This window comes from Rhineura floridana, chromosome 3, assembly GCF_030035675.1.
Source record: "Rhineura floridana isolate rRhiFlo1 chromosome 3, rRhiFlo1.hap2, whole genome shotgun sequence".
NCBI classification, from domain to species: domain Eukaryota; kingdom Metazoa; phylum Chordata; class Lepidosauria; order Squamata; family Rhineuridae; genus Rhineura; species Rhineura floridana.
In genome coordinates this window covers 217251662-217269231 of record NC_084482.1, presented here as the reverse complement: position 1 = coordinate 217269231, position 17570 = coordinate 217251662, and the positions used below count along the sequence as shown (strand labels likewise).

At 44.9% G+C, this 17570-nt stretch overlaps 1 pseudogene; it reads right to left on the bottom strand.

The window, feature by feature from the left end:
* Positions 1-16562, bottom strand: part of LOC133381561 (zinc finger protein 208-like) — a 30863-nt pseudogene extending 14301 nt beyond the window's left edge.
* Positions 16563-17570: the final 1008 nt, after the last annotated feature.

The window sequence follows — 17570 nt, the reverse complement described above, 5'->3', positions numbered from 1 at the left end:
AAAGGTTTAACAACATATTAAAGAGCAATTCCAATTTTATGCCTTTGGAATGGAAATGGTAAAGCGCAAATTCTACCTGGGACATAGCACCTGTGGCCCAACAACATGGGGTTTAGTATGTCCTGCCAAAATTGGATGAGTTCTGTTTTTTGGGAAACCAGACCAAAGGAAAGAAAGGCATAGAGATTGGTGCAAGTAAATGCAAACATCATTTCACCCTTGAAGGGGACTGGAGAAAAAACCACACCCAGAATCCCACTTTCTGCTGACATTATCATGATTTTCATGCTTCCTATAACTATTCTATTGATAACAGGATGCATTGTTCTGCCTTTACCAATTCTGGTGGTCATCAGGCATGGGACTGTAAATACCTGAACAACTGGGGAGCGTGTTTCCGGAACGGGACTAGCAACCCTCATGATCCAGGTGGTGGTGTCCCTTGGCGGGGAATAACGAGCCCCTACTACCAAAGGTAGTAATTTCAACCATGGAAAACATGGTCTTCCCCCTTCCACAAAGGCCCATGGGAAGCTCTAGTAGCACATTATTGTTCTGGACATGAAGCCTATAAAGTATTACCAAAATATTGGATTGGCTCCTGCTAATTGGCGCCTGCCTTATACCAGCTGTCAGGGTCACTCAGGTACTCCCAGTAGGAAGAATCAGGAACAAAAGAGGCTCACCAATCAGAGAAAAAAGAGAGATATCAAACCTGCTCCCCATTGTGCACAATGGGACATAGAAAACCGCAGGCCTTTAATGATAGGCTCAGTAATAGGGTGGTCTTTCCTGCCCTTGGCTGGCACGGCTGCCTTAGGTTCTGGAGTATTGAGGCTTCAATCTGTAGTGGAAAGTCTTGCAAATGAGATCAAAGAACATAAGAACATAAGAAGAGCCTGCTGTATCAGGCCAGTGGCCCATCTAGTCCAGCATCCTGTTCTCACAGTGGCCAACCAGGCGCCTGGGGGAAGCCTGCAAGCAGGAACTGAGTGCAAGAACACTCTCCCCTCCTGAGGCTTCCAGCAACTGATTTTCAGAAGCATGCTGCCTCTGACTAGGGTGGCAGAGCACAGCCATCACGGCTAGTAGCCATTGATAGCCCTGTCATAAGAACATAAGAACATAAGAAGAGCCTGCTGGATCAGGCAAGTGTCCCATGAAGTCCAGCATACCGTTCTCACAGTGGCCAACCAGGTGCCTGGGGGAAGCCCGCAAGTAGGACCTGAGTGCAGGAACACTGTCCTCCATGAATTTGTCTAATCTTCTTTTAAAGCCATCCAAGCTGGTGGCCATTACTGCATCTTGTGGGAGCAATTTCCATAGTTTAACTATGCGCTAAGTAAAGAAGTACTTCCTTTTGTCTGTCCTGAATCTTCCAACATTCAGCTTCTTTGAATGTCCACGAGTTCTTGTATTATGAGAGAGGGAGAAAAACTTTTATCTATCCACTGTCTCAATGCCATGCATAATTTTATACACTTCTATCATGTCTCCTCTGACCCGCCTTTTCTCTAAACTAAAAAGCCCCAAATGCTGCAACCTTTCCTCGTAAGGGAGTCGCTCCATCCCCTTGATCATTCTGGTTGCCCTCTTCTGAACCTTTTCCAACTCTATAATGTCCTTTTTGAGATGAGGCGACCAGAACTGTACACAGTATTCCAAATGTGGCCGCACCATAGATTTATACAATGTCATTATGATATCAGCTGTTTTATTTTCAATACCTTTCCTAATTATCTCTAGCATGGAATTTGCCTTCTTCACAGCTGCCGCACACTGGGTCGACATTTTCATCGTGCTGTCCATTACAACCCCGAGGTCTCTCTCCTGGTCGGTCACCGCCAGTTCAGACCCCATGAGCGTATATGTGAAATTCAGATTTTTTGCTCCAATATGCATAATTTTACACTTGTTTATATTGAATTGCATTTGCCATTTTCCCGCCCATTCACTCAGTTTGGAGAGATCTTTTTGGAGCTCTTCACAATCCCTTTTTGTTTTAACAACCCTGAACAATTTAGTGTCGTCAGCAAACTTGGCCACTTCACTGCTCACTCCTAATTCTAGGTCATTAATGAACAAGTTGAAAAGTACAGGTCCCAATACCGATCTTTGAGGGACTCCACTTTCTACAGCCCTCCATTGGGAGAACTGTCCGTTTATTCCTACTCTCTGCTTTCTGCTTCTTAACCAATACCTTATGCACAAGAGGACCTCTCCTCTTATTCCATGACTGCTAAGCTTCCTCAGAAGCCTTTGGTGAGGTACCTTGTCAAACGCTTTTTGAAAGTCTAAGTACACTATGTCCACTGGATCACCTCTATCTATATGCTTGTTGACACTCTCAAAGAATTCTAGTAGGTTACTGAGACAGGACTTTCCCTTGCAGAAGCCATGCTGGCTTTGCTTCAGCAAGGCTTGTTCTTCTATGTGCTTAGTTAATCGAGCTTTAATAATACTTTCTACCAGTTTCCCAGGGACAGAAGTTAAGCTAACTGGCCTGTAATTTCCGGGATCCCCTCTGGATCCCATTTTGAAGATTGGCATTACATTTGCCACTTTCCAGTCCTCAGGCACGGAGGAGGACCCAAGGGACAAGTTACATATTTTAGTTAGCAGATCAGCAATTTCACATTTGAGTTCTTTGAGAACTCTCAGGTGGATGCCATCCGGGCCTGGTGATTGGTCAGTTTTTATATTGTCCATTAAGCCTAGAACTTCCTTTCTCGTTACCACTATTTGTCTCAGTTCCTCGGAATCCCTTCCTGCAAATGTTAGTTCAGGTTCAGGGATCTGCCCTTTATCTTCCACTGTGAAGACAGATGCAAAGAATTCATTTAGCTTCTCTGCAATCTCCTTATCGTTCTTTAGTATGCCTTTGACTCCCTTATCATCCAAGGGTCCAATCGCCTCCCTAGATGGTCTCCTGCTTTGAATGTATTGATAGAATTTTTTGTTGGTGGTTTTTATGCTCTTAGCAATGTGCTCCTCAAATTCTTTTTAGCATCCCTTATTGTCTTCTTGCATTTCTTTTGCCAGAGTTTGTGTCCTTTTTTATTTTCTTCATTCGGACAAGACTTCCATTTTCTGAAGGAAGACTTTTTGCCTCTAAGAGCTTCCTTGACTTTGCTCGTTAACCATGCTGGCATCTTCTTGGCCCTGGCAGTACCTTTTCTGATCTGCGGTATGCACTCCAGTTGAGCTTCTAATATAGTGTTTTTAAACAACTTCCAAGCATTTTCGAATGATATGACCCTCTGGGCTTTGTTTTTCAGCTTTCTTTTTACCAATCCCCTCATTTTTGTGAAGTTTCCTCCCTTGAAGTCAAATGTGACCGTGTTGGATTTTCTTGGCAATTGGCCATTTACATGTATGTTTAATTTAATAGCACTGTGGTCACTGCTCCCAATCGGTTCAACAACACTTACAACTCGCACCAGGTCTCGGTCCCCACTGAGGATTAAGTCCAGGGTTGCCATCCCTCTGGTTGGTTCCATGACCAACTGGTCTAGGGAATAGTCATTTAGAATATCTAGAAATTTTGCTTCTTTGTCATGACTGGAACACATATGCGGCCAGTCTATGTCCGGGTAGTTGAAGTCACCCATTACTACCACATTTCCTAGTTTGGATGCTTCCTCAATTTCATATCTCATCTCAAGGTCTCCCTGAGCATTTTGATCAGGGGGACGATAGATCGTTCCCAGAATTAAATCCCTCCTGGGGCATGGTATCACCACCCACAAAGATTCTGTGGAGGAGTCCGCCTCTTTTGGGGTTTCCAGCTTGCTGGATTCAATGCCTTCTTTCACGTATAGAGCGACTCCGCCACCAATACGTCCTTCCCTGTCCTTCCAATATAGTTTATATCCAGGGATAACCGTATCCCACTGGTTTCCTCCATTCCACCAGGTCTCCGTTATGCTCACTATATCAATGCTGTCCTCTAAGACCAAGCACTCCAGTTCTCCCATCTTGGTTCGGAGGCTCCTAGCATTAGCGTACAGGCACTTGTAAGCAGTGTCTCTCTTCAAATGTCTTTGGCACTTGTGGTTTGGCCTGTGGTAATTTTGCCCTTCTGAATTTATATCCTGTGCCCCTGCTCTCACAATGCCTACTTCTAGGCCTACCCCTTTTACAATTTCATCATTTCTTTGGTCTTTATCCCAGGGGGGAGGTTTATTCCAAACCGGACCTTCCTCAGCTCCTGTCGGGTTTCCCCCCTCAGTCAGTTTAAAAGCTGCTCTGCTACCTTTTTAATTTTAAGTGCCAGCAGTCTGGTTCCATTCTGGTTCAAGTGGAGCCCATCCCTTTTGTACAGGCCCGGCTTGTCCCAAAATGTTCCCCAGTACCTAACAAATCCAAACCCTTCCACCCGACACCATCGTCTCATCCACGCATTGAGACTGCTAAGCTGTGCCTGTCTGGCTGGTACTGCGCGTGGAACCGTTAGCATTTCAGAGAAAGCCTCCTTGGAGGTCCTGGCTTTCAGCATCCTACCTAGCAACCTAAATTTTGCTTCCAGGACCTCACGGCTACATTTCCCCATGTTGTTGGTGCCAACGTGCACCACGACCACTGACTCCTCCCCAGCACTGTCTACCAAACTATCTAAACGACGGGCGATATCCGCAACCTTCGCACCAGGCAGGCAAAACACCTTGCGGTCTACATGCCCATCACACACCCCACTGTCTATGTTCCTAATGATCGAATCACCCACTGCAAGGATCCCTCCACCCCGTGGAGATATATCCTCAGCACAAGAGGACAGCTGCTCATCCCCCAAGGAATGGGTCCCTTCTAAGGGATTGTTTCCCTCTTCCTCAGCTGGATGCTCTCCTTCCCTGAGACCGTCGTTCTCCATGATAGCAGAAGAGCTATCATCCTTGGAGTGGGACACAGCTATAACGTCCCTGAAGGCCTCCTCCACATACCTCTCTGCCTCTCTCAGCTTTTCCAGGTCAGTCACCTTGGCCTCAAGGAAATGAAGTCGTTCCCGGAGAGCCAGGAGCACATTGCACCGAGAGCACACCCACGACTTCTGTCCAACAGGCAGATAGTCGTACATGCTGCAGGCGGTGCAAAACACTGGAAGGACCCCACACCCCTGCTGGCTTCTTACCTGCATAATTTTGCTTAAGGTTTATTACGTCAATGGGTTGGAAACTGCACTTTAGTTGAGGTCAGGGAACAGATGGGCAGAGTGGGGGGCCCTTGCCTCCTCGCCCTGCTGCTTAACTTGCCTTGACGTTTTGTCAGCTGGGGCCTTGAGCTTCCTTCCTTAGCAAGGGGCGGGGCTGTTTAAGCTTTTGGCTGCTTTTAATCTAAGCAAGGGGCTGCGACTTCCAGGCAAGTCTTTTTTGTTTGTTGCTTTCCCACCTAGAACAGCCTGACCTTTCTTTAACCTAGGGAAACAGAGCTTGTGGTTGTGTTTCAGGAAGGCTAAAGCTGCCCTTTTTGGCAAGGACTGAGCTGACTCTCTCCCTGTATGTATTGGTGGAGTTTCCTTTTCCCCGTTCTCTCCGACTGGAATTTAGCCTTGTTTACAGTGTCCCCTGAAGCTTTCCTGCTAGGGTGGTGTTGAAAATTAGCTTTCTATAGGCTTCCTTCTCCTAGGATCTGTCTCCTAAGATATAGGTTCTTTCAGGATTTGGCTCCTAGCTCAGGGTGACTTTGGGCTGCCCTTATTACTTATTGCTCTGAGCTGTTTTAATTCAATTAATTAACAGAATAAATGGGAGCTACTTACCCTCTTTTCGCTCTGCTGCTTAACTCGCCTTGATGCTTTGTCAGCTGGGGCCTTGACGCTTTGTCAGCTGGGGCTCCCTCTAGCTCGTGGAGCTGGCTCTTCCTGAAGCTCTTCCTGTGGCCTCTAAGGCTATAAAGACCCTACCGGCAACCCAAACCCAAATAAGGAAAACAGTTCTCCAAGAGGATGGGGCTGGACTGTTTGCTCACTACAGACGGAGGGACTTGCGCCATCATTGGCAGTGAATGCTGTTCACATAAACAGTTCAGCTAGAGAGATTGAATCCCATGCCAACTCCATTATATATCATGCTGAGCAAATAGCAGAAGTAGCTTATGTTGACTGGAGTAGCGAGTTTGATTGGTGGGGATGGCTACCGAATCCAGGCGGATGGCTAGGAGGCCTAATAAAAATCTGCTAAAATATGTTATAATGGGATTATGTTTTCTTGTGCTCATACATGTAATAGTCCAGTTGGTGTTGTGTTGTATTAGACGCTGTGTGACAAAAACTACTAAGCCCATCAAGAAAACTGATGTTTGAATTATGCACATGGAGGTAACAATGACAGAAGGGGAGGATCTACAGGAAGTAGATAAAGTAATGCAGGAAATGTCATTAATTGAATATTGTATTTGGCAGCTAGAAACAGCCAGGGACAGGGATATGATGGGGAAAAACTGGACGACTGAGAGGCCATTTTGGTTTCTGCACCACCCTGGCCTCAGCATCCTTCTTGGGTGCTCACCCATTTTTGGAAAAGCAAAAACCTCTCTGTCTCTGCAAAGGAAAAAGTGACAGGCCACCAAGATAGCAGGTGAAGAGACGTGGAACAGTCTGGGATTCAGCTAAAAGAAGGTTGTTGGGGTCTGAAACTCTCCATAACTGTTGTTAATGTGCTTGTAAGGGGTGGTTGCTAAGGTTGGCTGGAAGACATGTTATTAGCTGTTGATGCATAGAGCCACCTGTAAAAGTTTTCCCTCATGATATCACATGATGCCTGCTTGGAACAAGTTCTTTTTGTTATAAGTACCAATCAACCTGCTCTGAGAGTGCTCCATTTTTATTGCTCTTTGGCTGTCATATGGTGTCCTTGTGATGCCCCTGTATTTATAATACTGTAAATATGGTAAGTGCGGGTTTATTAGAGTATACATAGTAAGTAGACTGAGTGAGAGGGGGGAGTACACAGGCTGGAATGCTGGAGAATGTTGTGTTATGATTGGCTGAGCGTTTGAATGTCAGAAGGTATAAATGAGAGAATGACAGTTGAGAGAGAGTTCTGTTGGTGGGAGTTCAGTTGTTTGATGATTAGTGGGTTGGAGTTGGTTGGTTTTGGGTGGCTTTTGTGGGTTGGTTTGAATTAGACGTGTAGTGAGGCAGGTTATTGACGGCTAGAAACATAAATAGTAACGCAACATATGAAACCACACTCTTTAAGTAATCTTGTTATTCCCTGGATATATAAATAGATATTTCTTAGTTTACCAGAACGCCTGACCCTTGGCTGGGTTACACAGACCAGAAGGGTGGGCAGGGCATATATCAAGGTGGAGAAACAGTATCAATGGTGGCAGCGGTGAAGAGATAGTGTAACATCATCAGGTATCCAGAGCGACCAAGGGCTGTATTCTTTATAGGCACAAAGATACAGGGGGGTTGTGGCCTGCAAGTGCACCCAGACACAAAGTAGCAATAAGCCAGGAGGAGACTAAGGCACAGTTCAAGGCAATATTGTTAAACAGGAAGGTCTGGTGGTGCTTGTGATGTCCTTCCCCAGCACCACCTGTGAAGCTCTCACTTGTGGCTACCAGAAGACAGGAACGTCAGGTTTTCTTCTTACCCTATACAGCTCTAGCACAGATTTCAACAAATCCCACTGCTAGGCCTTACTACCCAACACTCTGTATCTCTTATAACCTTTAGACTGTGACTATTCTCTGCCTGGCTATCTCAATGCCTTGTGTCTATGGGTATAGGTAATTCCCAACCCCCCCCCTGCAGCCTCTTGCACTGAAGCATACAGCCCTGGGTTTCTCTGTGGGACTGGATACACTTTCCTCCGATCTGCTGCTGCCTCCATTTGATACAAACTGTTCAGCCTTGGTTATTTTGTTACTCCCCCTGGTATGTGTATCCCAGCTGAAGGAATCAGGCTTTTATTTAACCAAGAAATATTTATTAAGAATTAGAAATAACAAGATTACTTAATTATTTTGTTGATAAGCTTATGGTTTCATCTATATTCTGTTATGTACTTGACTTCTTACTGCCTGAGAACTTCGACTCACTCTCAACAACACCTCTCTCCAACATCCACCTCACAATTCACCACCTCAATTCACCACCTCAACTGTCATTCTTCCATTTATACTCCCAGCCATTCAAACGCTCAGCCAATCATCCAGCATTCTACTGCTCATGTACTCCCCCTCCTCTTTCACTCCACTTACCATATGTCTTCTACATAACCAGCACTGACCATGTTTACAATATAAGCAGAGACATCACAGGGCTTCCTAGCAGTGGGATCTCGAGAGAGCTTTGCTAGAGCCGGTGAGAGAACCATTTTGAGAGCAGGACCCTGAGGTGGGACGGTCAAGGCGGTAGCCACAGGTGGGAACCTGACATCCTCGCCTTGGCGACAGCTAAGCAAATAAAGTCCTCACAACTATTTTTGGGAATCGTGGTTTTTCTTTTTCAACCACACACCCAAAATAGAAATAGAACATAATCTCCATTTTGAAACCCAAAAGCTCTCTTCACCATCATATGACATTGACCAATAAATGAAATGATTAAAAATAAATTTGACACAGATTTCTAGGATGAATAGTGAGAGAGAGATAATTTTCTAGGTTAGATTCTCTGTAGAAAAGGTAGTAACAGAGAAAAGAAGCAAAGTAAGAAGAACACCAACAAACATACAAAAATAGTTCTCCATCTTTGCAGATGGTAGGTGTTGCCACCACTTATCATATGCTCAGAGGCAGACATCATCCAGGATTCGTTGGGGGAAGCCATGTGGCTTACATTTGTGTTGAATGTGCTTTAAAGGTCTGGTGCGATCATGCATTTCTATCATATCTCCTCTTAGCTTTTTTCTACAGCAAAAATCCCCAAATGTTGCAACACTTGAGCATTTTGATTGCCCATTTCTCTACCTCTTCCACCTCTAGAATGCTATTTTTGCAGTCAGGTAAACAAAACTGTAGACCGTATTCACTAATAGGCCACCACTCACCATATGCTCAGAGGCACACGTTACCAAATTCTTCCAAGCTGCACAGGAAGTGGAGTGGACTGTGAAAGACCAACCCAAATCGTGTTTAAATTTTTACAAATTTGTAGGGCGCTACAGTATCTCAGAGAGGGGTCAGGTCTCCTACTCAACTGGTACATTCACTATAGCTGCCCAATTTCCCTGCTTTATAAAGTTTGATAAAAAGATCTGTGGGCTATAGGTATGTTCTTAAACCGCAAGGATTTTTTGCCTGTTACTGAATTTCACGTGGACTAAGCGTCAAAAACTCCCCCAAGGGGAGATTGTACCGCTCCAGCATTTTTTGGTAGTGAGAGGCCCATCCCCTGTCTTTCAATTGCTCCTCCCAGCACTGTTTGCTAAGGGAAGAGGCGGGGGTCCTATATAATCTGCGCCAGTATCCGAAGAAAGCCAAATCTATTCTGGCTGCCAGTGAGGGTAGGCCGAGCTCCGCTCTGAGATGCGCAGCAGGGGTTCCTGCAGGTAGCCCTAAGGTCTGTCTCAGGAACTTGTTTTGCAGGATTTCTATCTCCCACTTTACAAGTTCCCCCCAGAGTTCTGCTCCATATAATATGGAGGCTAAAATTTTTACAACGAAGACCTTAATCATTGGGCTGACTAGTTCGCTCCCTCTGACGTAAAAAAAACCTCCTGAGTTGTCCTGAGGATCTGGCACCAACAAATTTAATTGACCTTAGGTCAGGAAAGGTTCTCAGTGAAACAAATGCCCAGATAGGCGGCCTAGAAATAAAATTTATTATTATTATTATTAGAGCAGGAGGGAGATCTTGCGGTTGCCGATGGAAGGGGGGGAAGAGGGAGAGGTCATTGCAGGAGCAATGTCATTTATGAAAAAAATTAAATAAAAAAGGGGCCAAAATGCAACCCTGCTTCATTCCTCTTTTGATCTGAATCGCTCGAGAGAGAGTACCCTGCAGGCCCAGACGCACCTGCAAGGAATTGGCTTGGTGGAGAGACCAAATAAGATGAAGCAGTCTCTTATCAATATTGGTCTGGGCCATTTTTTGCCATAATAGCTCCCTATCTATAAGGTCGAACGCAGAAGCGAGGTCTACGAAAGCTACATACAGGGATTTGTTTGGGCCCTGATGGATTTGCAAACTACATGCTGCAAAACAAATGCCTGATCGATGGTGCTCCTGCCTTTCCTGAATCCCACTTGCTCCTCATGAAAGATGGAATTATTAGTTTCCCAGGCGAGGAGCTTATTTAATAAATATCATCCGTATAATTTAGAGGTGACATCCAGAAGGCTGATAGGTCTGTAATTCCTCGGGTCCGAGGCCTCTCCCTTCTTGAATATAGGGACAACTAAGCTGGAGCGCCAACCTGAGGGAATAACGCCAGTCACATTAATATAGGTAAATAAAGATGCCAATATCATATCCTCACCTGGGGCCTTGGCAGGGCAGAGCTGGGAAATCAAATCCCAAAATTTAGGCTCATTCCTTTCACTCAGTGCAAGGGCCAGGGCTTTCCAGTTGTCGGCATGAAAGGCCCTTCCCCCCCCCATTAGAGATTTATATTCTCTCCGACAACATTGGAAAAGAGATATGGAGCCAGTACAGGCTGGCACTCTAGATAGATGGCGAAGTTCCCTTTTCTTGGCTCTGCATTCACAATCATACCAAGATCGGGGTCTACATGGAGTTTTACTAACTAAATTTGAGGTGACAAGAGGTCTGATTTCACTGATTATGTCCTGGTAGATCTGGAAAATGTGCCCGGGGGATTCGGCTGCCATAGAACGGAGATGGAGAAATTTATCCGACTGCAACATCCGATCCAAATTAGTACCTATTTCCTGGGACCATTTAAGACGTCTAATCCCCTGTAGATGTCCAGGCATACGGAGGTCTGCTTTTACAGTGGAGCAGAAGTTTTGTGTATAAAGTTTAAGTTTTAACGGGAAGTGATCACTTTCTATCCTGTCCTCTAAGGTAATTCTTTGGATGAAGGGGATGATGTTAGGCGTTCCAGTGATATAATCAATTACACTAGCTCCCTTCTACTCCAAGCATTGATAAGGTTTGTCTCCTGTGTGAGTTCTTTGATGCGAAGTAAGGGTGCTACTCCGACTAAAGCTCTTTCCACACTCCAAGCATTTATAAGGTTTCTCCCCTGTATGAGTTCTGTGATGCAAAGAAAGGTGGCTACTCCGACTGAAGGTCTTTCCACACTCAAAGCATTGATAATGTTTGTCTCCTGTGTGAGTTCTTTGATGCAAAGAAAGGGAGCTACTGTGACTGAAGCTCTTTCCACACTCCAAGCATTGATAAGGTTTGTCTCCTGTGTGAGTTCTTTGATGCGAAGTAAGGGAGCTACTCTGACTAAAGCTCTTTCCACACTCCAAGCATTTATAAGGTTTCTCCCCTGTATGAGTTCTGTGATGCAAACAAAGGTGGCTACTCCGACTGAAGGTCTTTCCACACTCAAAGCATTGATAAGGTTTGTCTCCTGTGTGAGTTCTTTGATGCAAAGAAAGGGAGCTACTGTCACTGAAGCTCTTTCCACACTCCAAGCATTTATAAGGTTTGTCTCCTGTGTGAGTTCTTTGATGCGAAGTAAGGCTGCTACTCTGACTAAAGCTCTTTCCACACTCCAAGCATTTATAAGGTTTCTCCCCTGTATGAGTTCTGTGATGCAAACAAAGGTGGCTACTCCGACTGAAGGTCTTTCCACACTCAAAGCATTGATAAGGTTTGTCTCCTGTGTGAGTTCTGTGATGCAAAGAAAGGGAGCTACTGTCATTGAAGCTCTTTCCACACTCCAAGCATTTATAAGGTTTGTCTCCTGTGTGAGTTCTGTGATGTGAAGTAAGGGTGCTACTATGACTAAAGCTCTTTCCACACTTCAAGCATTTATAAGGTTTCTCCCCTGTATGAGTTCTGTGATGCAAAGAAAGGTGGCTACTCCGACTAAAGGTCTTTCCACACTCCAAGCACTTATAAGGTTTCTCCGCTGTATGAGTTCTGTGATGAAAAGAAAGGTGGCTACCCCACCTGAAGCTCTTTCCACACTCCAAGCATTTATAAGGTTTGTCTCCTGTGTGAGTTCTTTGATGCGAAGTAAGGTGGCCACTCCGACTGAAGCTCTTTCCACATTCCAAGCAGTTATAAGGTTTGTCTCCTGTGTGAGTTCTTTGATGCAAAGTAAGGGTGCTACTCCGACTAAAGCTCTTTCCACACTCCAAGCATTTATAAGGTTTCTCCCCTGTATGAGTTCTGTGATGCAAAAAAAGGTGGCTACTCCGACTGAAGGTCTTGCCACACTCCAAGCATTTATAAGGTTTCTCCCCTGTATGAGTTCTGTGATGGGCAGAAAGATGGCTACTCCACCTGAACATCTTTCCACACTCCAAGCATTTATAAGATTTGTCTCCTGTGTGAGTTTCTCTCTCCTCTTGTTTCTTTGCTCCATCTTGACTCCTCAGATTCTGCTCCTGCACCTGCTCCTCAGCTTTTTCCAGTGATACTTCAGTTGGTTCTCCCTCAGCCTTGGCCCCCCAGATGTATCCTGATGGAATGAAAAGGAAAGGTGAGAAAATGCTGTGGAGAAATCCTGTGAATATATTATGATTTGTACTTTGAAAATGTATTTTGGGAAGCTCTGTTGATATCAGAGTTCAACTGCCAAAGCTCGAGGCCTTGTATGCAGTTAGTTTAGCAGTAGGTGCTTGGTAACAGGTTGTGAAAAGAAACGCAGAGAGAGAGACAATTGTAGCAAAAATCTGCTCTCTTGCCCCTCCATTTAAGGTGGACAGCCCAGTACTTATGCACTGCTGGAATTTACAAACCTAGAATGGATCCTGTCTGAGAGGAAAATGGCCCTTTGCACTGCCCAGAGGCCAGCTCGCATCCCCTCCCTCCCTGACAAAATGTTAGTCCTCTGTTGCATGCAACATGAGATAGTGCTGGAAGATGAGACCCCCCCCCCCAGGACAGATGGCACTCTGCAAGCTACTGGGGAAGAACAACAGACAAGTACGAGTAGTGCTGTGACTAATGACACAGCTGGGTCAAAGCCAAAAGGAAGCCCAGAGGCTGATGCGCACAGATGTGCAAGGAGAGTCCAGAGTTGCACGATGCACACAGTAGTAAGATAGAATGTGAGAAGCATGAACCAGGGAAAGTTAGAAATTTTCAAGCAAAAAATGGAACGCATCAACATTACAATAGTTACCATGAGTGAAATAAAATGGATGGGAATGGGACATTTTCAGACAAGTACAAAATATTTTATGCAGGAAATGATAAATTAAAAAGAAACCGGGTTGCTTTAATAGTGGGAAGTGATGTTGGAGAAGCCATTAGGAGCTATAATGCAAAGTCTGAGTGAGTGATATCCATGAGATTTAATGGGAAACCTATCAACATAACCATCACCTAAGTCTATGCTGCAAGAGCAAACACAGAAGAAGAGCAAACTGAGAGATCTTATGCAGCCATCAGGAAGAAATTAAAGGGAAATTTAGACCAAAAGTAGGGATCTTGAATATGCAACAGGGGAACACACTGACTGACTGAGATAAAATAAAAGGAAGCAATACATTGAAGAACACTGTAAAAGAAATGCAAGGATGACAGATTCATTCATGGAGGAACCCTATGATGAAAAATCAGAAATTTGAGAATGTGAGGTGAATGCTGCTCTTAGAATACTTGGAAGAAACAAATCTCCAGGAATAGATGGCATGCCAATAGAGTTACTACAAGCTACTGAGACTGAATCTGTCCAGATTTTGACAAAACTTTGTCAACAAATATGGAAAAGAAAACAATAGTCCACAGACTGGAAGCGTTCAATATACATCCCAACTGGAAAGAAAGGGGATCCCAGAGAATGCAGTAGTTATCGAAGGATTGCCTTAATATCCCATGCAAGTAAAGTAATGCTCAAGATTCTACAACAAAGGCTCTTACCATATATGGAGCGAGAAGTGACAGATGTCCAGGCTGGTCTTAGAAAGGGAAGAGTTACCACAGATCGGATTGCAAACATAAATTGGATAATGGAACGGAGCAAGGAATTTCAGAAGGAAATCACACTGTGCTTTATAGATTATAGCAAAGGCTTTGACTGTGTAGATTATGAAAAAGGATGGAATGTTTTAAAACAAATTGGAGTGCCACAGCATCCAATTGTCCTCATGCACAACCTATACTCTGAACATGAGGCTATTGCAAGGAGAGAATATGGAGGAACCGATTGGTTCCTCGTCGGAAAGGGTGTGAGACAGGAGTGTATTTTATCACCATATTTCTTTAATCTATATGCAGAATTTATGCGGAAAGTGGGGTTGGACCAAGATGAAGGAGGTGTGAAAATTGGAAGGAGAAATATCAATAATTGAAAATATACAGACGATACCATACTACTAGCAGAAACCAGCAATGATTTGAAACAAATGCTGATGAAAGTTAAGGAGGAAAGCACAAAACCAGGATTACAGCTGAATGTCAAGAAGACTAATGACAATATAAGATTTATGTAACTTGAAAGTTGGCAATGAGGACATTGAACTTGTCAAGGATTATCAATACCTTGGCACAATCATTAACCAAACTAGAGATAATAATCAGAAGAAGTCTTGAACTGGGGAGTGTAGTTATGAGAAAAAATCCTCAAATGCAAAGATGCATCACAGAATACCAAAGTTAAGATCTTTCACACCATGGTATTCTCTATCTCTACGTATGGATGTGAAAGTTGGACAGTGAAAAGTAAAATCAACTCATTTGAAATGTGGTGCTGGAGGATAGCTCTGCGAGATCCATGGATAGCGAAAAAGACAAAAAACTGGGTGTTAGAACAAATTAAACCCAAAACTATCACTAGAAGCATAAATGATGAAACTGAGGTTATCATACTTTGTGTGATGGAGGGGGGCCTTTAGGCAAAATACCCAATTCACACAGCAGTTGTGGCCAGTGGCCAAGGTACCGGTTCAGAGCCAACCCTCTCCTGAATGAACACACACTGGTAAATAGAAATAACTGTATTAAAGAATAAAAGAGGTGCGCAGTTACAGAAGCAAGATAGTTCCTTAATATCAGCACCCAAAAGGGGCAAGGTAAAACATAGGGAGTTCAGTCACAACAGAAAAGAAGAAAGCTATCTAGCCTAGTCTATACTTACACCCAGGTAGACAGTTGCAGAGAAAGGAAAAGGCAGGAGAGTTGATGCAAAATGGAACCTCAGCAGGCAACGTCAGATAGGCATGATGGGACCCAGGAGAGGAAGGAAAGCTAAGGTTTGAGCGCCATACTTATGGCAAACTCCCCAGCAACAGGCCGGATCCAATTAATGAATTGGGAAATTTCTTCATGCAAAAAGGGCCCATCAATCACTGGCCAAAAGAAACATCCTCCCTAAAACTTCCCAGACTTTACGACCTTGATGGAGCCTGGCTTCTACTGGTAAGGTGGTGTTAGGGTGGGCCTCTGATTACCCACAGCTGGGAAATAAAACTGCCCACTCATAGCTCTAATGAAATGCAAACGGACTGCCTTGAAGTCGATTCCGACTTAAGGCGACCCCATGAATAGGGTTTTCATGGTAAATGGTATTCAGAGGTAGTTTCCCATTGCCTTCCTCTGAGGCTGAAAGGCAGCGACTGGCCCAAGGTCACCCAGGGAGCTTCATGGCTGTGTGGACATTTGACAAATCATACACCCCAGGAAAAGGGAGGGTGTATTCTATGAGATGCAAGTCGTTCCCAGCTAAAATAATGAAGAGGAAATAGGGGGAAATATGTAATTTGTGGTGACCACTCCAAAATCTGCTGTGGGCTATGAAAAATCAATCACTTGAGCAAAGTGGATAGTGTCCTTTGGGAGATGCCACTGCATCCTGCCTGGAATGGTTTTTCTTGTGGACACCCAGTTCCTTATTTTTTATATACACTGGTATGTTAGAGAAGACACCCTCCCCTTTCCTGGGAGGTATGATTTGTCCTGGTCCAGAGCAGATTTGGGGTGGGCACCCCAGTTACTTATTTTTTATGATTTTATGACATCATTATGTATTTATGATAATATCAGAAGCCTGGTGATTCTGATTGCATAAATATATTGTTATTCTGGACGGGGAGAGTCCCCCAATCGCAGCGACATATCATACTGGGCACCCCAACATATATTTTGGGGTTCAGACCTGTTAACTTTGGCTTGAAGTTGCTGTAGCTGTCAACTTTTCTTCTTTTTTAGTGTTTTGAGCTTTCAAGCAAATAAGGAACTGGGAACCAACTTCAGCCGCGTGACGTTCCCGAGGGATGCTTCGATCCGGCCCCAACTCAGCCAGCCCAGCTCAGGGGAGAGGCAGAGAGGACGGGGCAGAGCTGCAGCCTCCGATCGGGAGGGTCTGCGGGGAGGGGGCGCTTAAGGGGGTCCTCGCCCCTTCCATCCTCCCCTCCGGCCCCATTGCATACCTTCCTTTCGAGGCTCCCCCCGCGCAACCCCACTCGCCATCATCGCTGAGCACGAAGAGGGGCTCCTCCGGCGCTTCCAGCCTGTATTTCTCGCAGAGAGGCGGGGCAGGAAAAGGAAGTCCCTCCTTTGCGCTCTTTCCTTCAGCTCTCTTGTCGTTTGTTAACCCTTCAAGAGCAAAGTGGCTGAAGCTCCTCGGCTGCTTCACGCGGAGAGGGAGGGGAGGCGGGAAGCCCCTTTCTGGCCGGTGACCCTTCTCCATAATAACAATAAAAATGCCATGCACGTTTTTAAAAAGGGGCTTCGAGGGAAGAGCTTAGGTTAGCCTGTTTTGCACATCTCTTCTACATATTGTGCACTTTGAATCCCCCAGTCGGGAACAACAGAGAACGTAGTCATGCTGTAAGGACTGGATGGATCAGGACTGCTGGATCAGGCCAGTGGCCCATCGAGTCCAGCATCCTGTTCTCACCGTGGCCAACCAGGTTCCTGGGGAAGCCCGCAAGCAGGACCCGAGTGCAAGAACACTCTCCCCTCCTGAGGCTTCCGGCAGCTGGTTTTCAGAAGCATGCTGCCTCTGACTAGGGTGGCAGAGCACAGCCATCATGGCTAGTAGCAATTGATAGCCCTGTCCTCCATGAATTTGTCTAATCTTCTTTTAAAGCGATCCAAGCTGGTGGCCATTAATGCATCTTGATCATTCTGGTTGCCCTCCTCTGAACCTTTTCCAACTCTATAATATCCTTTTTGAGATGAGGCAACCAGAACTGTACACAGTATTCCAAATGCGGCCACACCATAGATTTATACAACGGCATTATGATATTGGCTGTTTTATTTTCAATACCTTTCCTAATTATCGCTAGAAAGGAATTTGCCTTTTTCACAGCTGCCGCACAATAGGTCGACATTTTCATCGTGCTGTCCACTACAACCCTGAGGTCTCTCTCCTGGTCAGTCACCACCAGTTCAGACCCCGTGAGTGTATATGTGAAATTCAGATTTTTTGCTCCAATATGCATAATTTTACACTTGTTTATATTGAATTGCATTTGCCATTTTTCCTGCTGTGATGTTAGCCTTCAACCCAGGGATGGGGAACATC